Below are 23,550 nucleotides of genomic sequence, written 5' to 3'. Positions count from 1 at the left end.
ATAAGGACATTCTATGACGAAATCGCCTAATGATGCATTTTTCAGAACGTATCCCTGTCATTAAACTACACATGACTCTGTGTGTGTGTGTGTGTGTATGTGTGTGTGTGTATGTGTGTGTGTGTGTGTGTGTGTGTTTCATCAGACATGTCTTCCCTAGGTTAGCTAATCTGGTCAAAAATGGAAACACAAAAAAATTATGCCAAAACTTGGAGGCCAGGTGTGGAGGCTCATACCTGTAATCCCAACACTTTGGAAGGCTGAAGCAGGAGGATTACTTGAGCCCAGAGAGCTTGAGACCAGCCTGGGCAACACACTGAGACCCTGTCTTTACAAAAAATACAAGAAAATTTAGCAGGCAAGGTGGCATGCACTTTTAAGTCCCAGCTACTCAAGAGGCTGAGGTGGGAGGATCATTTGAGCCCAACAGGTTGCGTCTGCAGTGAGCCAAGATTGTGACTGCACTCAGGCCTGGGTGAGAGACAGAGACCCTGTCTCAAAAAACAAAACAAAACCAAAAACAGGCACGGTGGCTCATGATTGTAATCCTAGGACTTTGAGAGGCTAAGGCAGGAGGATCGCTTGAGCCCAAGAGTTTGAGACCAGCCTGGGCAACATGGCAAGACCCCATCTATAAAAAAAAAGTTTTTTTTAGAAAGAAAAACTTGGAGATGAGAAGACTAACCCCCCTGCCCCACTACCCCCAGGTCTTTGAATAGATGTTCTTTTCTCTCCAACAGTTGGGGCATCTCCCTATGTCTCTATCATCACTCAAGAGAGATTTTAGGCCAGGGGCAGTGGCTCACACCTATTATCCCAACACTTTGGGAGGATTATTTGAATCCAGGAGTTTGAGACCAGCCTGAGCAACAGAGTGAGACCCTGTGTCCAAAAAAAAAACAAAACAAAACAAAAAAAAAATGCCTGGCACCGTGGCTCATGCTTGTAATCCCAACACTTTGGGAGGCCGAGGCGGGCAGATCAACCTGAGGTCAGGAGTTCGAGACCAGCCTGGCCAACATGGTGAAATCCTGTCTCTACTAAAAATACAAAAATTAGCTGGGCATGGTGGCAGGCACCTGTAATCCCAGCTACTCAGGAGGCTGAGGCAGGAGAGTCGCTCAAACCCGGGAGGTGGAGGTTGCAGTGAGCCGAGATTGCGCCATTGCACTCCAGCCTAGAGGACAAGGGCGAGACTTCGTCAAAAAAAAAAAAAAAAAAAAAAAAAAAAAATTAGCTGAGCATGGTAGTATGCCTGTAGTCCCAGCTATTTGGGAGGCTGAAGTGAGAGTACTGTTTGAGCTCAGGAGTCCCAGGCTGCAGTGAGCTATGATCACGCCACTGCACTCCATCCTGGGTGACCGAACAAGACAAGTGGCATCCAACAGGTAGTTTTTCGTTTTTTGTTTTTTTTTTTTTTTTTTTTAAAAAAAACCCTGTCTCTTAAAAAAAAAAAAATTAAAAAGAGTGATTTTAGGTCCTATTCCTGAAAGGTAACATGGTTAGAAACTATAGGCCCTAAACCCCGGGATGTGTTAAAACTAACCGAAACAAAGAGATAGTTCAATCACCTCTTAAATGAGCTGCTAACAGTCACTGTGGGGGTCTGATGGGCTCCGATGACACTTTAATTCCAATACACATGGCTTTTCTCTCCCTCTTTCGTTGCCTCCCTCCTCCCTTTCCCTGGCTGCTGCCATGGGCCTCTCTCTTCAGTTACCATTCTTGTTCTTCATTTCATGGATTTTCATAGATCCATCAAGACACTCAAAATAGAAAAAGCCTGACAAAATCTATTGTCACCATTTGAAACAGCCATTAACCAACTCCTTACTTTGAAAATCAACATTTAAAGGGCAAGAAGTGAAGCCCTCACGCTGCTGGCTTAGGAGGAACTGTTTTTAGGGGTAGCCCCAGTTGACGAGGAAAAACTCTGCGAAACAACGCCAGCTAATTCATACGGAATGACATTCTTCAAAGATCATTTTCCATCTCCTGATGAAACAATTTTTTTAATTTTAATCTTGTAGAGAGGGAGTCTCACTCTGTCACTCAGGCTGGAGTGCAGTGGTGCCAATGATAGCTGACTGCAGACTCAAACTCCAGGCCTCAAGCAATCCTCCCATCTCATCCTCCCAACTAGCTGGGACTACAGGCACAAGCCACCACACCAGGCTAATTTTTTTTTTTATTTTTTGTAGAGGCATAGTCTCACCTTGACTTCTAAAAATGCTTGCATTACAGGTGTGAGCTACCATACCTGGCCTGGCCCCAGTTATTTTTATGTATGTATGTACGTATATATGTATTTATTTATTTTTAACAGACAAAGTCTACTCTGTCACCCAGGCTGGAGTGCAGTGGCACAATCACAGCCCACTACACCCTCCAACTCCTGGGCTCAAGGGATCCTCCTTCCTTAGCCTCCTGAGGAGCTGGGACTACAGGTGCAAGCCACCATGCTCAGCTAATTTTTTAATACATTTTTCTTCTTTTTTTTTTTTTTTTTTTTTGAGATGGAGTTTCACTCTTGTCACTCAGGCTCGAGTGCGATAGCATGATCTCGGCTCACTGCAACTTCTGCCTCCCGGGTTCAAGTGATTCTCGTGCCTCAGCCTCCAGAGTAGCTGAGATTACAGGTGCCTGCCACCACGCCCAGCTAATTTTTATACTGTTAGTAGAGACAAAGTTTCACCATGTTGGCCAGGCTAGTCTCAAACTCTTGACCTCAGGCGATCCACCCACCTCAGCTTCCCAAAGTGCTGGGATTACAGGTGTGAGCCATCGCACCCAGTCTTTTTTCTTATTTTAAAAATTTTTTTTAGCATTAAAAAAATTTTTTTATAGAGATGGGGGTCTCACTATGTTGCCCCGGCTGGTCTCGAACTCCTGAGCTCAAGGGATCCTCCCGTCTCAGCCTCCCAAAGTGTTGGGATTACAGGCGTGAGCCACCTCGACTGGCCTTAAACTTTTTAAAAGTTCTGTAGAAACAGGTTCTCTCCATGTTGCCCAGGCTGGTCAACAAATAACCCTCCCGCCTTGGCCTCCCCTCCCAAAGTGCTGGGATTACAGGAATGAACCACTGCGTCCAGCTTCCAATATTATTTTTCTTTTTATGTTCAGCAGTACATGTGCAGGTTTGTTATATAAGTAAATGGTGCGTCGAAGGGGTCTGGTGTACAGATCATTTTGCCACTCTGGTAGTAAGCACAGCAATACCCAATAGGTAATGTTTTTTGATCCTCACCCTCTCCTGCCTACCTCCACCCTCAAGTAGATCTTAATTCTTTTTTTTTTTTTTTTTCTGAGACGGAGTCGTGCTCTGTCGCCCAGGCTGGAGTGCAGTGGCGCGATCTCGGCTCACTGCAACCTCCACCCCCCGGGGTTCACGCCATTCTCCTGCCTCAGCCTCCCAAGTAGCTGGGACTACAGGCGCCCGCCACCACACGCCCGGCTTTTCGTATTTTTAGTAGAGACGGGGTTTCACCGTGTTAACCAGGATGGTCTGGATCTCATGACCTCGTGATCCGCCCGCCTGGGCCTCCCAAAGTGCTGGGATTACAGGCATGAGCCACCGCCCCCGGCTGATCCCAATTATTTATACTGGGCTCAGGCTCTGTTTTTTTCTTTTTGAACACAGGGTCTCACTCTGTTGCCCAGGCTGGAATGCAGTGACACGATCTCGGCTGACTGCAATCCCCACTGCCCAGGCTCAAGCAATCCACTCACCTCAGCCTCCCAAGCAGCTGGGACTACAGGCACGTACCACCACAACCGGCTAATATTTGTTTGTGTGTGTGTATTTGTTTTGTAGAGACAGAGTTTCGTCATGTTGCCTAGGCTGTTCTCAGGCTCCTGTGCTCAATTGATCTTCCCGCCTCGGCCTCCCAAAGTGCTGAGATTAAGATATGAGCCACAGCACTGGTCTCAGGCTGTGATCTTGAAGCTCAGGGGTAAAGGGAGTTCGCAAGTTCTTTAATCTTTAAAATGGAAGTAATGAACTCCTTTACCACAAGGAGGCGCTGTAAATAAATTGGTGAACAGTGGAATGTCGGGTCTTTTTTTAAGAGATGGGGATTGGCCGGGCGCGGTGGCTCACGCCTGTAATCCCAGCATTTTGGGAGGCCGAGGCGGGCGGATCATGAGGTCAGAAGATCGAGACCATTCTGGCTAACACGGTGAAACCCCGAGAATACTAAAAATACAAAAAATTAGCCAGGCGTGGTGGCGGGCGCCTGTAGTCCCAGCTACTCAGGAGGCTGAGGCAGGAGAATGGCGTGAACCCGGGAAGCGGAGCTTGCAGTGAGCCGAGATTGCACCACTGCACTCCAGCCTGGGCGACAGAGCGAGACTCCGTCTCAAGAAAAAAAAAAAAGAGTGGTTCACATGTGTCCCAGCTACTGGGAAAGCTACTTGAGCCCAGAAGTTCGAGGCTGCAGTGAGCTATGACTGTATCATTGCACTGAAGCCTGGGTGACAAACTGTGACTCCATTTTTCTCTCTCTCTCCTTTTTTTTTTGAGACAGAGTCTCGCTCTGTTGCCCAGGCTGGAGTGCAATGGTGTGATCTTGGCTCACTGCAACCTCCGACTCTCTGACTCCCAAGTTCAAGCAATTCTCCTGCCTCAGCCTCCCAAGTAGCTGGGATTACAGGCACGTGCCACCACACCCAGCTAATTTTTGTATTTTTAGTAGAGACAGGGTTTCACCATGTTGGCCAGGCTGGTCTTGAACTCCTGACCTGAAGTGATCCACCAGCCTCGGCCTCCCAAAGGCTGGGATTACAGGCGTGAGCCACCATGCCCACCTGTCTCTCTTTTAAAGAGACAGGGTCTTGCTGTTCTCACCCTGCCTAGAGTGCAATGGTGTGATCTTAGCTTAATGCAGCCTCTAACTCCTAGGCTTAAGCAGTTAGTCCTCTTGCCTCAGCCTCCCAAGTAGCTAGCACTTCAGGTGTCAGCCACCACACCTGGCTCCTGATGACATTATTGATACAGGAAAGAATGACCAACAAGTGCTGAAACCATCCACAAATGGCCAAGGAGGCAGGCAAGGAGGGGGCCAAGGCACCACCACCCAGATTCTCTGGAGCAAGGAGAGAAGAATAACTGAATAATGGGATATCAGACTTCCATTGCCTTAACCAACAATTATATTTACTTTAACCAAGCCTTTAAAACATACCCAATTTACAGAAGTTGCAAGAACTAAAGAACAAGCTAAATGACACCACAAGACACACTTGGACAAATGCACAGAGCAGGATATTCTATGGGACATGTGGCTCTTTGTTTTCTACAAATCATGTCCTGAGAAAAGTCCGTATTAAAAGAGAGAATTAAGAACAGGTTCAGGCCAGGAATGGTGGGTCATGTCTGTAATCCCAGCACTTTGGGAGGTTGAGGCAGGAGGACCACTTGAGCTCTGGAGTTCAAGACCAGCCTGGGCAACATAATGAGACCCTGTCTCTACAAAAAAAAAAAACACAAAAAACTTAGCCAAGTGTGGTGGTACACACCTATAGTCCCAGCTACTCGGGAGGCTGAGGTGAGAGGATCACTTGAGCCCAGGAGGCAGGGTTGCAGTGAGCCAGTATCATGCTACTGTAGTCCAGCTTGGGTGACAGAGCGAGACTGTCTTCAAGAAAACCCCAAAAAAACCCAAAGAAAGAGATACTCCTTCCCATGCTGGCCCCACACCCAGCCATCACCTGTCATCTTGTCTCATAAACACTAGCAGAGAAAAAAGAGAATCTAAATGACAAGAAAAAAATGCTCTTTATAAGTGAGAGGTTTTTTTTTTTTTTTTTTTTTTTGAGATGGAATCTTGCTATGTCGCCCAGACTAGAGTGCAGTGGTGTGATCTCGGCTCACTGCAACCTCCTGAGATGGAATCTTGCTATGTCGCCCAGACTAGAGTGCAGTGGTGTCATCTCGGCTCACTGCAACCTCCACCTCCCGGGTTCAAGCGATTCTCCTGCCTCAGCTTCCCAAGTAGCTCGGACTACAGATGCACCACCATGCCCAGCTAATTTTTTTTTTTTGTATTTTCAGTAGAGATGGGGTTTCACCATGTTGGTCAGGCTGGTCTTGAATTCCAGACCTCAAATGATCCACTGCCTCAGCCTCCCAAACTGTTGGGTGGTGTGAGCCACCGCGCCCAGCCGATGAGAGTATTTCTGATTCTCTTCATCCTGCTTTCCTGATGAGATGTTTCTGTTCATTGGTGGCGGAGGTCAGTGATTTAGAGAAGGTTTGCACCTACTTTCTTTTTGTGTAATTAAGACTCCCCCCTTCATCCTTCCCAACTTTGTAACATGAAGCAAAAACAAGTGATGAAAATATTTCACCTGTCTAAACCCAACCTTGTCCCTTTTCCAATAGGTCACCTAAATTTGAAGGACAGATTATCTGACAACATCGTTTGGTTGAACATACATCCATCTTCCTAACAAAGCCAAATTTGAGAAAGAAATCGGGGGTGGGGGCGGGGAATGACAACTTATTCCTAATGTCAATGATCAAATGTCCTCCTTTAATGTGGGAAATACACAAAGTCTAAAGGATAAGCCATTGTTCCAGAAATAAAACCATGGCAACGCCAAGCAATCGGTTATAGTACCTGCCTGGCTTTCTAATTACTCCAAAGGCCGGAGCCCTCAAGATCTCAATTGCTTTCCAAGAACTTATCTTAGGGTTTTTTTTTTTTTTTTTTGGAGACAGAGTTTTGCTCTTGTTGCCCAGGCTGGAGTGCAGTGGTGCGATCTTGGCTCGCCGCAACCTCTGCCACCCAGGTTCAAGCGATTTTCCTGCCTCAGCCTCCCAAGTAGCTGGGATTATAGGCACCCGCCACCATGTCCAGCTAATTTTTTGTATTTTTAGTAGAGATGGGGTTTCATCACGTTGGCCAGGCTGGTCTAGAACTCCTGACCTCAGGTGATCCACCTGCCTCGGCCTCCCAAAGTGCAGGGATCACAGGCGTGAGCCACTGCGCCTGGCCTGTCTTAGGCATTATTAATGCAGCCAGCTGAGCAGGTTATCACACCAAAAAAGAAATCCTTGGCCACTGACTTTAATTACAGGTTATGTCAGCTGACTGTAGTCTTGAAGTTCCAATAAAATGGTTCTAAAACAGACAGTGCTGAAAAATTCCAGGTGACGTAAGATCTTTCTAAGTCTAGTGGGACAAAAGGGGATGCCTAAATTTGTTTTTGTTCTTTTTGGGTTTTTTGTTGTTGTTGTTTTGAGACAGAGTCTTGTTCTATCTCCAGGCTGGATGGCCAGGCGCGACCTCGGCTCACTGCAACCTCCGCCTCCCGGGTTCAAGCAATTCTCCTGCCTCAGCCTCCTGAGTAGCTGGGATTATAGGCGCCCGCCACCACGCCCAGCTAATTTTTTGTATTTTAGTAGAGACAGGTTTCACCATGTTGTCCAGGATGGTCTCAATCTCCGGACCTCATGATCCACCCGCTTCGGCCTCTCAAAGTGCTGGGATTACAGGCGTGAGCCACCGCTCCTGGCCTTCTTAGTACTCTTCTAATGAGCATTCGTTTAACATCTGGCGGGGACTGGGACACAGGAGTTACATAAAGAGCAAGTGAGTCACAAACAGGACTCAGAAGCATTTGGAGTACAGGTGAAAGACAACAAAGACATGAAACTAATTGAATACGGCCTCATCTTTCAGAAGCTCTGGGAAAATCTTGCTATTGACTTCATTCATTCAACAAGTATTTCCTGGGCCCTTGCAATCTAGGAGCAGTTTGCGTTGACAGGATGCAAAAATGGATAAGGAAAACGTTATTGGGTCGGGTGCAGTGGCTCACACTTGTAATCCCAGCACTTTGGGAGGCCAAGCGGGGCAGATCACCTGAGGTCAGGAGTTCAAGACCAGTCTGGCCATGGTGAAATCCTGCCTCCACTAAAAATACAAAAATTACCTGGGCGTGGTGGTGGGCGCCTGTAATCCCAGCTACTCAGGAGGCTGAGGCAGGAGAATCGCTTGAACCCAGGAGGCAGAGGCTGCAGTGAGCTGGGACTGCGCCATTGCACTCCGGCCTGGGCAACAGAGCAAGACTCCATCTCAAAAAAAATAATAATAAAACATTATTAAGACAAGCTCCATGCAGTGAACCGAGATCGCGCCACTGCACTCCAGCCTGGGCAACAGTGCAAGACTCCATCTCAAAAAAAAACAAAAAACAAAAAAAACATACCAAAGACAAGCTCCAGTCTCAAGACGCTAGTGGAGGCTCCGTTCAGATTATGTCCAGTCAACCAAAATGCAGAGTAGGCCGGTATTAGGCCCTATGGCCAGGTGCAGTGGCTCACGCCTATAATCCTAGCACTTTGGGAGGCTGAGGCAGGCGGATCTCTTGAGCCCAGGAGATAAAGACCAGTCTTGGCCGGGCGCGGTGGCTCACGCTTGTATGAGGGGGGATCAGGAGGTCGAGGTCACAGGTGAAACCCCGTCTCTATAAAATAAAAAATTAGCCGGGGTGGTGGGGGCTATCTCTACTAAAAAAAATACAAAAATTTAACTGGGCATGGTACTGTGTATCTGTAGTCCCAGGTACCTGGGAGGTTGACATGTGAGGATCCCTTGAGTCTGGGAGGCGGAGGTTGCCGTGAGCCAAGATTGCGCCACCGCACTCCAGCCTGGGTGACAGAGTGAGACCCTATCTCAGAAAAAAAACAAAAACAACAAAAAAAAAACAACAACACCACACACACACACACACACACACACAAACACAAGATGCAGAGTAGAATGCAGAAGTGCAGTGGGCAGAGAAGTGTGGAAGCGCGTCAGCCAGGATCTTGGCAGGAATAGGATGGCACCAAGGCCCCCTCACACTGAGGCATAACGGAGAGTTTAGCAGAGGTTTGATTGACAAAACGTAAACAGGGCTAAGGGAAAAGAGCCATGCCTCGATGCAGCCAAGCCCAGGGACAGTGAGGAGCTGTTTCCTCCCCTTGGCCAATGGGCAAGGGGAGGGAACAGTGACCAGAAACAGAGAAAAGTTGAAGAAGGCCACACGATAGAGATGTGGTCTGCCATAGATGGAAACACTCAACCTGCAACGATCCCACAGGCAGGAAGCTGGAGAAATCAATACCCCGCCTCCCTCTCCTCCCACCTTCCCCTCTCCTGCAGGTGCTTCCCACAGGCTGAGCCCAACCAGAGGCCAGAGAGGCAAGGAAGCCCCTTGCAGCAGTCCATAAGGAGGGTGAGGCGGCTGGGGAGAGGCTAAGGTGCAATTGGAACACGTCAGCTCAGGAGGCTCCCTGGTGAGGAGGGAACTGGGTTGGGGCTGGCATGGAGAGGATTTCTACATGGGAGAAATGGGGAAAAGGGCACTCCGAGAAGGGAAGAGTGTAAGCAAAGACAGAGGCGGGCTGGTTCAATGAAATCATGGAGGAATTTGGTTCCCCAGCAATGAAAGAAGATGAGAGGAAGTCAGGAGAGTCTGAGGCACAGCGACACATGGCCACTTGGGCACTCAAGGCCAGGTTGACGAGCCGGGAGAGGCTTTTAACAAAGATGGAGACCGGGCGTGGTGGCTTACGCCTGTAGTCCTAGCACTCTGGGAGGTGGGAGGATCACTTGGGCCCAGGAGGTCAAGACCAATCTGAGCAACACAGTGAGACCCCATCTCTACAAAAAAACACAAAAATTAGCTGGGCGTGATGGTGCACACCTGTGGTCCCAGCTACTTGGGAGGCTGAGGTGGGAGGATCCCTTGAGCCCGGGAGGTCGAGGCTGCAGTGAGCCGTGATTGCGACACTGCACTCCAGCCTGGGCAACAGAGCAAGACCCTGTCTCAGAAAATAGAAAAAAACTTTTAAAAATAAAAATAAATAAAGAAGATGGAGAATCACTGAAGGATTGATAACAAGGGTTGGGGGCTCACTGTATCCACCCCCAAAATTCATATGTTGACGTCTGAGCCCCTAGCACCCATATGATTGTTGTCCTTATAAAACGAGGAGATCTGGGCACAGACCCTTACACAGGGAAGATGAGGTGAAGACCCAGGGAGACCACAGCCACCTACAAGCCAAGGAGAGAGGCCTGAAGCAGATCCTACCACAGCCCCAGATGGGACCTGCCTGCCAACACCTTGACCTTGGACTTCTGGCCTCCAGAACTATGAGGCAGTACGTTTCTGTCGCGATCCTTTCTTATGAAGCCCTAGTCGACTAATACACAAGGGAGTGCTGTGATGGGGTCTAAACTTCAGGAGGTTACTTTGACAGCTGGGAGACTAGAAGGGACTGAACCTGGTGGCAAATGGGCGACACCGGTTTGAGGATGTTGAAAAGCATTCTGGGATCGAGTTTCCAGAAAGAGGTGAGGACACTAACCCGAAGTCGCCCTGTAAATTCAACACCTAGGGGCCATCCCTGACACCTCCCCTCGAACCAGCAGTAGAAGCATCCCATTGTCCTATCAGTGCTGCCTCCCAAATATATCTGGGATCCAACCTCTTCATTGCCATGGTCACTACACTAAACTGATCCTCTGTTATGAGACCTTCAGCAACAGCCTCCTTGATGGCCTCGCCCTCACCAACTGTCCCAGCTTCACACTATTCTGTCTTCAAAAACTTTCCGTCGGGGGCAGTGGGAGGGGAGAACGGGGGGTGAGTGTTAAACAGGGCCAGGGTTCCGGGGCTTCTGTTTGGGGTGATGAAAGAGTCCTGGAGATGGTGGGTGGTGATGGCTGCACAACATATTGAATAATAATAATGCCACTCAACTACGCACGTAAAAATAGTTAAAATGATAACTTTTTTTTTTTTTTTTTTGATTCTTGCTTTGTTACCCAGGTTGGAGTGCAGTGGCGTGATCTCAGCTCACTGCAACTTCCACCTCCTGGGTTCATACAATTCTCCTGCCTCAGCCTCCTGAGTAGCTGGGATTACAGGCATGCGCCACCGCGCCTGGCTAATTTTTGTATTTTTAGTACAGACAGGGTTTCACCATGTTTGCCAGGCTGGTCTCGAACTCCTGACCTCAAGCGATCCACCCACCTCAGCCTCCCAAAGTGCTGGAATTACAGGCGTGAGGCACCATGCCCTGCCTGAAATGGTAACTTTTATGCAACAGATATTTTACCACTTTTTTTTTTTTTTTTTGAGACAGAGTCTTGCTCCTTTGCCAGGCTAGAGTTCAGTGGCACAATCTTGACTCACTGCAACCTCCACCTCCTGGGTTCAAGCTATTCTCCTGCCTCAGACTCCTGAGTAGCTGGGATTACAGGTGCCCGCCACCTCGCCCGGCTAATTTTTGTATTTTTAGTAGACAGGGTTTCACCTTGTTGATCAGGCTGGTCTTGAACTCTTTTTTTTTTTTTTTTTTTTTTTTTTAGTAGAAACGGGATTTCATCATCTTGGCCAGGCTGGTCTTGAACTCCTGACCTTGTGATCCACCCACCTCAGCCTCCCAAAGTGCTGGGACTACAGGCATGAGCCACTGCGCCCGGCATTTTACCATAATTAATAAAAATCACCGACCGGGTGCAGTGGCTCACTCTTTTAATCCCCACACTTCGAAATACTAAGGCAGGCAGAGCACATGAGGTCAGGAGTTTGAGACCAGCCTGGCCAATATGGTGAAACCCTGTCTCTACTAAAAATACAAAATTAGCCAGGAGTGGTGGCAGGTGCCTATGATCCCAGCTACTCGGGAGGCTGAGGCAGGAGAATTACTTGAGCCCAGAAGGCGGAGGTTGGTACTGAGCCAAGATTGCGCCACTGCACTCCAGCCTGGGTGACACAGTGAGAATCTGTCTCAAATAATAATAATAATAATCACAAAGCCAAGCATGGGGGTGCACACCTGTAGTCTCAGCTACTCGGGAAGCTGAGGTGGAATGATCTCTTAAGCCCAGCAGTATGAGGCTACAGTGAACTATGATTGAGCCACTGCACTCCAGCATGGGCAACATAGTGAGACCCCCCCATACAAAAAATAAAATTAGCTGGGTGTGGTGGTGCACGCCTGTGGTCCCAGCCACTCAGGAGGCTGAGGTGGGAGGATCGCTTGAGCCCGGGAGGTGGAGACTGCAGTGAGCTATGATCGTGCCACTTGTACTCCAGCCTGGGCAACAGAGCAAGACCTTGTGTCAAACAAAAAAAAAAGGAAAGAAACACAAGAGGGAAAGAAGGAAAGAAAGAAAGAACTGGGGCATCCTTTTGCCACCCATATTTTTCTCTCAACAGGATTTTTCTGCTGTTGATGTTGTATACAAGATTATTTAGAAGCAGCAGAACATTCTCTGTGGGCATTTGTTGATTGGAGGTTTTTGTTGACCTCCCAAGAATTTGCCAGACTCCAGACTCCATGAATGACTCAGACGTCAGGAGGAACACGCTTGGGATTCCAGATCGGAGGCCCAGGTTTCTCTTCACATGGTTCCCCCTCACCGAACCCTCCAAGGATCAACTTGATTCTCCTGCCTTTCTTTGCTCTCCTGGGACCCACATCCTGGCCCTGCGGCTTCCATCGCGGCCTCCTCCCAGCATGTTGAGCTGCGCGCTTCCTGTTGGGGAGCTGCTCTCCCACAAGCCTTTCACCAGACCCATCCTGCCCTCAGCACTGGACATCTGACACCCTTGGCCTTTGACACCCTCTCCTCCTACCCTGACCCAGTGGAGAACCCCATGGTCTCAGTGGCCTCAAACCCCCAGGGGCACATTCTCAGGCAAACCATCACTCTCCTCTGAAGAGCCTAGGACTCCTCCCTTCTAGGAGGAGGAAGAGATAAAAAAGAAGCAGCTTCTTTTTTTCTTTTTTTTTTTTTGAGACGGGGTCTTGCTCTGTCGCCCAGGCTGGAGTGCGGTGTCGTGATCTTGGCTCACTGCAAGCTCCACCTCCCAAATTCAACTGATTGTCCCACGTCAGCCTCCTGAGTAGCTGGTATTATAGGCATGCGCCACCACGCCCGGCTAATTTTTTGTATTTTCAGTACAGACGGGGTTTCACCATGTTGGCCAGGCCAGTCTCGAACTCCTGACCCGCCCGCCTCAGCCACCCAAAGTGCTGGGATTATAGGCGTGAGCCATCGTGCCTAGCTAAAGCAGCTTCTTAAACCAGTCCCCACCCCCAAACCCCCAGGAAATGCCAGCCCATTTCAGCACGGCCATAACTATTGCAAAGAAATTAAGTCATTCAGGCCCTTGCTGGCGATTAAGTTTTGCACAAGCAAATAATAATTTGGGGATGGGAAATGCCTCTAAACCATTCAGCTCCTTCCCCTGCTCCCTGCTCCTCTTGTGTCCTCGATTTCTATCAAGAACATCAAAAGCCTTCTGGGTGGGCAGATTCAGGGTTACTTTTAAACCATAATTACGAAAAACTAGAATAGCAACCACTGATTGATGGCCCACTCTAGAGGCATTTTACAGACAGCATCTCACCACAGCCCCGCAAGAAAGGCGCTGTTAGCCCCTTTCACAGATGAGTAAACTGAGGCTGAGACTTGCCCAAGACGACACAGCTAGTCAGTGGCGAAGGAAGCAGTCCACCCACAGGTGCATCTGACCCCAAAAATGCATCCGAGTAGTGCAGAGAATGACCTGGGAAGCTTTTATTTATTCATTTTTATTTATGTATTGGTTTTTGTTTTCCAAGATGGAGTCTTGCTCTGTCGCCCAGGCTGGAGTGCAGTGGCGTGATCTCAGCTCATGGAAACCTCTGCCTCCCAGGTTCAAGCAATTCTCCTGCCTCAACCTTCCGAGTAGCTGGGATTACAGGTGCCTACCACCACACCTGGCTAATTTTTTGTTTGTTTGTTTGTTTGTTGGTTGGTTGGTTTTGAGACAGAGTTTCGCTCTTGTTGCCCAGGCTGGAGTGCAATGGAGCGATCTCGGCTCACTGCAACCTCTGCCTCCTGGGTTCAAGCAATTCTCCTGCCTGAGCCTCTCGAGTAGCTGGATTACAGGCATACACCACCACGCCAGATAATTTTGTATTTTTTAGTACAGACAGGGTTTCTCCATGTTGGTCAGGCTGGTCTTGAACTCCCGACCTCAGGTGATCTGCCCGCCTCAGCCTCCCAAAGTGCTGGGATGACAAGTGTGAGCCACCGTGCCTGGGCTTTTTTTTTTGGTATTTTTAGTAAAGATGGTGTTTCACCATGTTGGCGAGGCTGGTCTTGAACTCCTGACCTCAAGTGATCTGCCCGACTCGGCCTCCCAAAGGGCTGGGATTATAGGCACGAGCCACCGCGCCCGGCCGGGTTTTATTTTTTTCTTTTTCTTTTTATTTTTTTGAGACAGAATCACACTCTGTCACCCAGGCTGGGGTGCAGTGGAGTGATCATAGGTCACTGCAGCCTGCAGCTCCTGGGCTTAAGTAATCCTCCAGCCTGGGCCTCCCAAAGTGCTGAGATTACAGGCATGAGCCACCGTACCTGCCCCTGAGAAGCTTTTATTTTTTAATGAGACCAAGACTCACTCTGTCACCCAGGCTGGAGTGCAGTGATGCAATCTCAGCTCACTGCAACCTCCACCTCCCAGGTTCAAGTGATTCTCCTGCCTCAGCCTCCCAAGTATCTGGGACTACAGGCACCTGCCACCATATCTGGCTAATTTTTGTATTTTTAGTAGAGATGGGGTTTTACCATGTTAGTGAGGCTGGTCTTGAACTCCTGGCCTCAAGTGATCCACTGCCTGGGCCTCCCAAAGTGCTGGCATTATAGGCGTGAGCTGCCACGCCCGGCCCTGAGCAGCTTTTAGAAAGTGCAGATCCCAGGCCCACCCCAAGCCTACTCAATGGCTATGTCAAGGGCGGGGGCCAGGAAGCTGTATTTTTTCACAAGTCCCCCAGGTGAAGCTGATGCCACCAGCCTGGGGACTGGTCCTCATTATAGCACATGGCCTTCCTGGGAAACTACAGGACCCTGAGTAGGTGGCAATACACGACAGCCATTATTGCCAGCCTCCTCCACCTCAACTGCACAGCATCAGCTTCACCACTGCGGGCCGACAGGACTGAGAGCGGGGCAGGGACCCGCCGGAAGCACTCGGGGCCTCTCTCACTGAATCACGTGCCTCCCCTTCAGGGAAAGGCTGTGTGTCACTCCGGAGGGACCCCAGACGGAGCAGGCCTCTGGAATTGAATGGACCAACTTTGGAGGAAAGGGGAGAGAGACAAAGCAGAAGCAAAGGTCACAAGGCATCGAGGGTATGTTGCTTCCTCCTGTGGTTCCTGTGTGGCCCCAAAATGTCCCCATAAGGAAGCTGATCCAACAGCTACTGATGAGGACTGTCTCCATGCCCCCATCAGGGTGCTTGTCCTCCACGCTCCAGCCTCTCTGCTCCCATACTCCAGAAAAATTGCCAATAAATGAAATTCAAGTGGCAGCCTGGTTTGGCCACTAGAGATAATGAATGAAGAAGCTGGCAGGGTCCACAGGCTGGCTTGCTAGCCAGAGGCAGTCATGGCTGAGTCCTCCATCCTTCCTCAGTTTCCTCCTTTGGGAATAAACCAGCAAGCCAGCCAGTAGCCATGTCTGGCAGCTGAGCCAGGGGTCAGCTCACTAATAAGGCCGAGGTCAGAGGCCAGGCCTCAAATAAGCTCCGTTCCCTCGCCCAGCCTGTAAGGTCACAGACGGGCCCCCACCATCCTGCCCGTTGGTCATAAAAGGAAGCAGCCGGAGTGTAGACAGATCAAAACAAATCCTACACCACTCGTGGAAACAGCCAATCGGGCGGACGGTGATGGATGGTGGCTCAGTAGCATCTTGGATATGAAGGACACCGCATCAGAAATGACCTCACAGCACCTAATCAGTTCCAGAAAAGGGCTTTGTTCTCCTGGAGGCAAGGTGGGAGATCAAAGCATTTTTTGCTAATCATCACTTAGCATTAATTACTTGTTAGGTAACCCAACCCAGATCAAATACCACTCCCTACCTCGCATCCTGAGGGCCTCAGTGAGCACCCTTGATCTTTCACCCCAACCTGCATCCAATGGGAGGAAGCTGCAACCTGGGAACCCAGAGACCCCAGGCGGCCCAGGCAGTCAGTCGTTTAGTTCCTTCTTCCTTTCCTGTTAACTTTTTAACCCCACTAGCCAGGAAACGCATAAACATAGCAGGGGCCTCCTTCCCCGCTCTCCCCGCCACATATCACTGGTTCCTCACCGTGCAATGACAGAAACCTGCACATCTGGGGTCCAATGCCTTTCTTCTCCTAAGGAAGTGGCCTGAGGGGCACTGCTGCACCTCTCCGAGCTCTGTGCTTCCTCAGCTGCACTGGGGCGATAACACCCTCCATCTCCCAGCCTCATGGGAAGGGTAAAGTCAAACACACAAACTGCATCTGGAAGCTGCTGCATATACTGGGGAGTGCCCAGGAGTTTCAGCTGAGCTGGCGGTCATTTATTTTCAGGGCTCGGTGGTGGGCCCAGGGTATTCATTCTCCTGCTTCACACCATTTTGTGGCTCTGAAGTTATTTACTTCCTTATTTTTTAAGTATTTATTTATGACCGGGCATGGTGGCTCACGCCTTTAATCCCAGCACTTTGGGAGGCCGAGGTGGGCACATCACCTAAGGTCAGGAGTTCGAGATCAGCCTGGCCAACACGGTGAAACCCCGTCTCTACTAAAAATACAAAAAATTTGCCGGGTGTGGTGGTGTGCTCCTGTAATCCCAGCTATTCGGGAGGCTGAGGCAAGAGCATCACTTGAACCCAGGAAGCGGAGGTGGCAGTGAGCCGAGATCGCGCCACTGCACTCCAGTCTGGGTGACAAGAGCAAGACTCCATCTCAAAAAAAAAGTACACCTGAAGAAGATAATCAAAGAATTATGCAGAAGAGCACTGCTCAACAGAAATAACAGAAGGTAAGCCAGGCACTGTGGCTCCCGCCTGTAATCACATCGCTTTGGGAGACCGAGGCAGGTGGCTTGCTTGAGCTCAGGAGTTCAGCCTTGGCAACATGGCAAAACCTCATCTCTATCAAAAATACAAGAAACTAGCCAGGCATGATGGCATGTGCCTGTGGTCCCAGTTACTCGGGAGGCTGAGGCGGGGGGATCACTTGATCCAGGGAGGCAGAGGTTGCAGTGACCTATGATTGCACCACTGCACTCCAGCCTGGGCAACAGAGTTAAGACTCTGTCTAAATAAATAAATAAAAGAAATAGAAGGTGAGCCACATAGGTACTTTTGAGTTTTTTTGTTGCCACATTTGAAAAGGTAAAAAGAAACAGTGAAATTAATCTGAATAATCATTTTGTTTCAACAATATATCAAAAATATAGTCATTTCAACTAGAGTTGCCAGATTTATCAAATAAAACTATAGTGCATCCCCCCAGGCTGAAGTGCAGTGGCGCGATCTCAGCTCACTGCAACCTCCACCTCCCAGGTTCAAGCGATTCTCTTGCCTCAGCCTCCTGAGTAGCTGGGATTACAGGCGCCCGCCACCATGCCCAGTTAATTTTTGTATTTTTAGTAGAGACGGGGTTTCGCCATGTTGGCCAGGCTGGTCTCGAACTCCTGACCTCAGGTGATCTGCCCACCTTGGCCTCTCAAAGTGCTGGGATCACAGGCGAGAGCCACTACGCCAGGCCTGTAATGTGTTTGAAATTGACCAGGCTGCCCAACATGGCAAAACTCTTATCTCTACTAAAAATACAAAAAATTAGCTGGGCATGGTGGTGGGTGCCTGTAATCCCAGCTACTCAGGAGACTGAGACAGGAGAATCGCTTGAACCCCATAGGCGGAGGTTACAGTGAGCCGAGATCACGCCGCTGCATTCCAGCCTGGGTGACAAGAGCAAAACTCCGTCTCAAAAAAAAAAAAAAAGAAGAAAAAGAAAAGTGTTTGAAATCTGTTACAGCACACTTTTTTCTTTCTTTCTCCTTTTTTTCTGAGACAGGGTCTCATTCCATTGCCCAGACTGAAGTGCAGTGGTGCAATCACAGCTCACTGCAGCCTCAAGCTCCTGGGCTCAGGCGATCCTCCTGCTTAAGCCTCCCAAATAGCTGGGACTACAGGCATGCACTATCATGGCTGGCTTTTTTTTTTTTTTTCTTTTGGTAGAGATGAGGTCTCATTATGTTACCCAGTTTGATCTTGAACTCCTGGGCTCAGGTGATCCTTCCCCCTCAGCTTCTGGAGTAGCTGGAACAACAGGCATAAGCCACCATGCCTGGCTTCAGCGTTTTTTACAATAGCCAAAAAAAAAAACAAACCAAAAAAATCAGAAATTAACAAAATACCTCTTGGGGCTACTGAAGTCACAAATAATATTTAGAGTGCACTAACCTCAGGTCAGCCCTTGTCTGAAGGGTTTTGCATGCCTTATCTCATTTAGTTCTGACAACCACTGAAGAAAGTCTTGGTATGACCCATTTTTATAAACAAGGAAAGTAAGGCTCAGGACACTATGTAACTTGTCCAAGGAAGTGGTGAAGCTGTGTGGAGGCAGATGGATGGTACAGAGATGACCTGATACATATGTATCCCACCTAGGACCGCCTTTGGAAGGGTGCTCACCAAAACTGTTTTCTCTGGATGGTGGACTTTGAGGTGAGCACTGGTTGAAAATTTGGCCTCTGCTGCCAAACTGACCGATCTTTGTGTATTTGGCTGTCCTAACGGGTGACTTGACCTTTTGAAGCCTCAGTTTCCTCCTCTGTAAAATGAGAGTCACAGCTGTCTACCCCACAGAGTTGCTGAGGCATAAATAAGGGCTGTAGAGGTCCAGACAACAAACTGCTCCTACAAAGTCCTCAACAATACAGCCATTATTCCTCTTCCTCATGTCCTGGTCCTTTCCCGTTTGATTAGACATTTTTATTTTATTTTATTTTATTTTTTATTTTTTTGAGATAGAGTCTCACTTTGTAGCCCAGACTGGAGTACAGTGGTGCGATCTCTGATCACTGCAACCTCCCTCCCCAGGTTCAAGCGATTCTCTTGCCTCAGCCTCCCAGGTAGCTGGGACCACATGCGTGCACCACCATGCTCGCATTTTTTGTATTTTTAGTAGAGACGGGGTTTTGCCATGTTGGCCAGGCTGGTCTCAAAACTCCTGACCTCAGGTGATCCACCCGCCTCGACTTCCCAAAGTGCTGAGATTATGGGCGTGAGCCACCACGCTCGACCAATTATACATTTTTATGTTGAGCATCAATCAGTTTTACACACTGAGAAAAAGTTCCTTTCAAAAGAGGAGAAGACAGCCCATGAAGCAGCTAAAGGAAAAGGGAAAAGGAAGGGAAGAAGCAAGGGAATGAGAGAAGGAGAGACAGAAAATCCACCTAACCACAGGAAAAGGTGAGGCGTCAGCGCCCCCCAGTTTTCCAAGCGACCACCAGGCGGCACCGTTCGCAGTTCCCACAGCTAGGTAAAGCAACCCCCTTTAAAAAACAAAAACACAGAACGCATCACCAAAATCCTTCATTTTAACTGGGGTGCCTTCATCTCAGGAAGCCCCATAGCTACCCAAAAAGTCGCCGACATTCACCCTGCAGGAGGTGGGAAGCGGCCACCCGCTGCAGGCAGGCTGCGTCTTACCTTTGGAGTCTTCTTTGGCCAAGTCACCACAGGGACCCCAGTGATAGCCAGACTGGGGTCATCATCCGCGTGCTCCTTCAGGACGTTCTGTGGCCAAACAAAGCATCCATATTAGCCCAGGGGGAAGGGGAGGTCTCTGAAGGGGGCTGTACGGCAGACAGCAAGGATCGCACTCCACAAAGTCAACGCCTGGCCCTTGACTCCACCACCACCCACGCATTCAATAGAAACCAAGTCACTAGGGTCCCCTGGGGCCCACGAAACATACTACGTTCCCCTCTGCCCTCTACAAAATTTTTTTTAACAAAGCAAATCACGTACCTCCCTGTGACTTCCACGTATGTATCACCCATGATCACAGTTAATGACACTTAGCACTTGCCCAGAGCGTCGGGGACTCACATACAAATTTTTTTTTTTTTTTTTTGAGACAGAATCTTGCTCTGTTACCCGGGCTGGAGTGCAGTGGTACAATCATAGCTCACTACATCCTTGACCACCTGGCTCAAGTGATCCTCATGCTTTAGCCTCCTAAGTAGCTGAGACCACAGGTGCATGGCACCCTCCCTGGCTAAATTTTTTTTTTTTTTTTTGAGACAAAATCTTACTCTGTTGCCCAGGCTGGAGTGCAGTGGCGCAATCTGGGCTCAAGCAACTTCTGCCTCCTGGGTTCAAGCGATTTCCCTGCCCCAGCCTCCCGAGTAGCTGTGAATGCAGGTGTGTGCCACCACGCCAGGCTAATTTTTGTATTTTTAGTAGAGACAGGGTTTTGCCATGTTGGCCAGGCTGGTCTCCAACTCCTGACCTCAAGTGACCCACCTGCCTTGGCCTCCCAAAGTGCTGGGATTACAGGCGTGAGCCACCGCGCCCAGCCATAATTTTTAAAATTTTTTGTGCAGACAGGGTATATGCCATGTTGCCCAAGCTTGTCTCAAACTCCTGGCCTCGAGGAATCCTCCCTCCTCAGCCTACCAAAATGCTGGGATTACAGGAATAAGCCACTGCGCCTCATTTAATTCCTACCAAGCGCTCTGGGAGGGCTGGGCGGTGGCACTGCGGATCCTCTAATGTTCACAAATTTAACTACGCATTCAGGGAAGCACACAAAACCAACTGCCAGACCTTGACGCCTTCATAGAGCCATGACTCCGTCCTTTACTCAGCTTGCTACATGTACCCTAACCCTGCTGTGTGATGACATGTAAATGTTTTTTGCAACATGGGCCCTAAATACAAGAAGATGCTTGATCTAGTCTGACCGAGGATGGAGTCATGTGGCCAAATGGTGGCAGAAAAATGGGCTGCGTTGGATGGACTGCCAGGCTGCGTGGCAATCTCCCACGAGGCACACTGTGTTCACTCCTCGGCGAGTAGTTTGAAGGTTCTTCAAAGGGAATTCTCACTCTATCAGACTTTGGCCTTGTGTGGCTGGACTTTAGAACCTCATCCAGGTATAAAATGCTACCCAGCTGAATTATCTAACAGCTAACTTATAGGGGAGGTTACCAAGGCTCAGAAAGGCTCACAGGACTTTAGTGCTGCCCCAGACTATGAAGACAGACCCCCGGAACCCCACTCTCTGGCACCAGACTTTCTGCCCCAGGACCACCCACATAAGGTTTTTTTTTGGCTACATCCACACATCCACAGCACCCCACAAAAAAATGTGTTTAACCACACACAGACCTATCACTGGCTCATTCTGATCCTGGACCACGGATTGTTGAATTCTACAAAAATATTTTTTCCAGACATTTAAGAACAGAATAAATCATACAAAAGCACTTAGCAGGAAGAGCAGAAGCGCTCAGGAGACAAATGAAGGTGAAGATTATTTTAATTCACCTCTCCTAATTCACTTCACTAGAAATGACTCCAGCTTACTTCCAGTTTACTCTGCCTATTTTCCTATTTTTTTTTTTTTGAGACAGGGTGTGACTCTGTCACCCAGGCTGGAGTGCAGGGGCACGATCTCAGCTCACAGTAGCCTCAAACTCCTGGGCTCAAGTGATTCTCCCACCTCAGCCTCCCCAGTAGCCGGGACCACAGGTGCGTACCACCAAGCCCGGCTAATTGTATTATTTGTACAGATGGGTTCTCACCATGTTGCACAGGCTGGTCTTGAATTTCTGGGCTCAAGCAAAACACCTGCCTCAGCCCCCCAAAGTGCTGGGAATGCGGGTGTGAGCCCCCCAAAGTGCTGGGATTGCAGGTGTGAGACCCCCAAAGTGCTGGGGTTGCAGGTGTGAGCCCCTCAAAGTGCTGGGATTGCAGGTGTGAGCCCCCCAAAGTGCTGGGATTGCAGGTGTGAGCCACTGCAGGCCTATCGTACTTTCCTGATCATAATTTGCTTGCATGATTTTTCTTTGTGTGTGTGTGTGTGTGTGTGTGTGTGTGTGTGTGTGTGTGTGACTTTTCAAGATGTGGCTGTTAACCTGAAGAACTTCCTCCTTACCCCACAGGAAACAGCAAACAGCACAGTGGTCAAGAATGCTGGCTCTAGAACTGGCCCCAGGGTCAAATCCCAGTCCCAGCACATACAGCTTCCCCAAAGTCCCATAGTCAATGTCAACGATTTGTAAATGCTATTTATAAAGTGTCTTTATTCACTGCTGTATCCCCAAAGCCTCATATAATGACTAACCTAGAGTAGGCTTCCAATAAACAAAGTTGGGTTTTTTGTTTTTTTTTTGAGATGGAGGGTTACTCTCTCGCCCAGGCTGGAGTGCAGTGGCACAATCTTGGTTCACTGCAACCTCTGCCTCCCAGGTTCAAGCGAGTCTCCTGCCTCAGCCTCCCAAGTAGCTAGGATTACAGGCATGCGCCATCACCCCTGGCTAATTTTTGTTATTTTTAGTAGGGACGGGGTTCCACCATGTTGGCCAGGCTGGTCTCAAACTCCCAGCCTCAAGTGATCCACCTGCCTCGGCCTCCCAAAGTGCTGGGATTACAGGCGTGAGCCACCGCACCTGGCCCCAGAGTTTTTATAAAATAAAGCCACAAATACCAAAAGAGGGACAGTCTACAAAATGCCTGAACAGATCTCCTCAAAACTGTCAAGGTCATCAAAACAAGGAAAGTCTAAGAAACTATGGCAGCTAAGAGAAGATTGATGAGACTAAATGTAATATTGTACCTTTGGTGGGATCCTAGAACAGAAAAAAAAGTAAAAATGGCCTAACTCTGGCTGGGCGCAGTGGCTCATGCCTGTAATCCCAGCACTTTGGGAGGCCAAGGCGGGTGGATCACTTGAGGCCAGGTGTTAGACCAGCCTGAGCAACATGGAGAAACCCCATCACTACTAAAACTACAAAAATTAGGCCAGGCGCGGTGGCTCACGCCTGTAATCCCAGCACTTTGGGAGGCCGAGGCGGGCGGATCATGAGGTCAGGAGATCGAGACCATCCTGGCTAACATGACGAAACCCTGTCTCTACTAAAAATACAAAAAATTAGCCGGGTGTGGTGGTGGGCACCTGTAGTCCCAGCTACTTGGGAGGCTGAGGCAGGAGAATGGCATGAACCCAGGAGGTGGAGCTTGTGGTGAGCAGAGATCGTGCTACTGCACTCCAGCCTGGGCAACAGAGCCAGACTCTGTCTCAAAAAAAAAAAAAAAAAAAAAAAAAAAAAATTAGCCAGATATGGTGGTGTGTGCCTGTGGTCCTGCACTCCAGTCTGAGAAACACAGTGAGACTTTGTCTCAAAATAAATAAATAAATAAATAAAGATTTTCCTTCTCTTTAAAAAATCATTAAGAACAAATGAGCTTTCCAGAAATACACTCAGGTTTAGCCAGAGACTTCCCATTCCCCCCTGCATGTGGGCCCCAAATGGCTGGGGGAGAAGACTGTCACTTCCACAGGACATTTCAGCCACTTAGTCCAATCCCAAACTCTAGGATTGGGTACCAAATTCAAGATGTAACCGGACTGGAACAATAGGGAATGGTGAGGCCTGTGACAAACTGGAGAACACATGGCTCATTTAAAAAGGGGCAAGGCTACCCAACTCCAGCT

At 48.9% G+C, this 23,550-nt stretch overlaps 1 protein-coding gene across 1 annotated transcript in view; it reads right to left on the bottom strand.

Annotated features, from left to right (window-relative positions):
- Positions 1-19,618, bottom strand: part of KDM2B (lysine demethylase 2B) — a 110,580-nt gene extending 90,962 nt beyond the window's left edge. The window contains exon 1 of the mRNA XM_032168469.2: positions 19,536-19,618. The gene's annotated coding sequence lies outside the window, so the exon portion shown is untranslated. The remainder of the gene's footprint in view (positions 1-19,535) is intronic.
- Between the last annotated feature and the right edge of the window lie 3,932 nt (positions 19,619-23,550).

Source organism: Hylobates moloch, unplaced genomic scaffold (assembly GCF_009828535.3).
Source record: "Hylobates moloch isolate HMO894 unplaced genomic scaffold, HMol_V3 SCAFFOLD_12, whole genome shotgun sequence".
In the NCBI taxonomy this organism is placed as follows: Eukaryota; Metazoa; Chordata; class Mammalia; order Primates; family Hylobatidae; genus Hylobates; species Hylobates moloch.
Note: the sequence above shows the minus strand (reverse complement) of the source record. Positions and strands in the feature narration are given on the sequence as shown.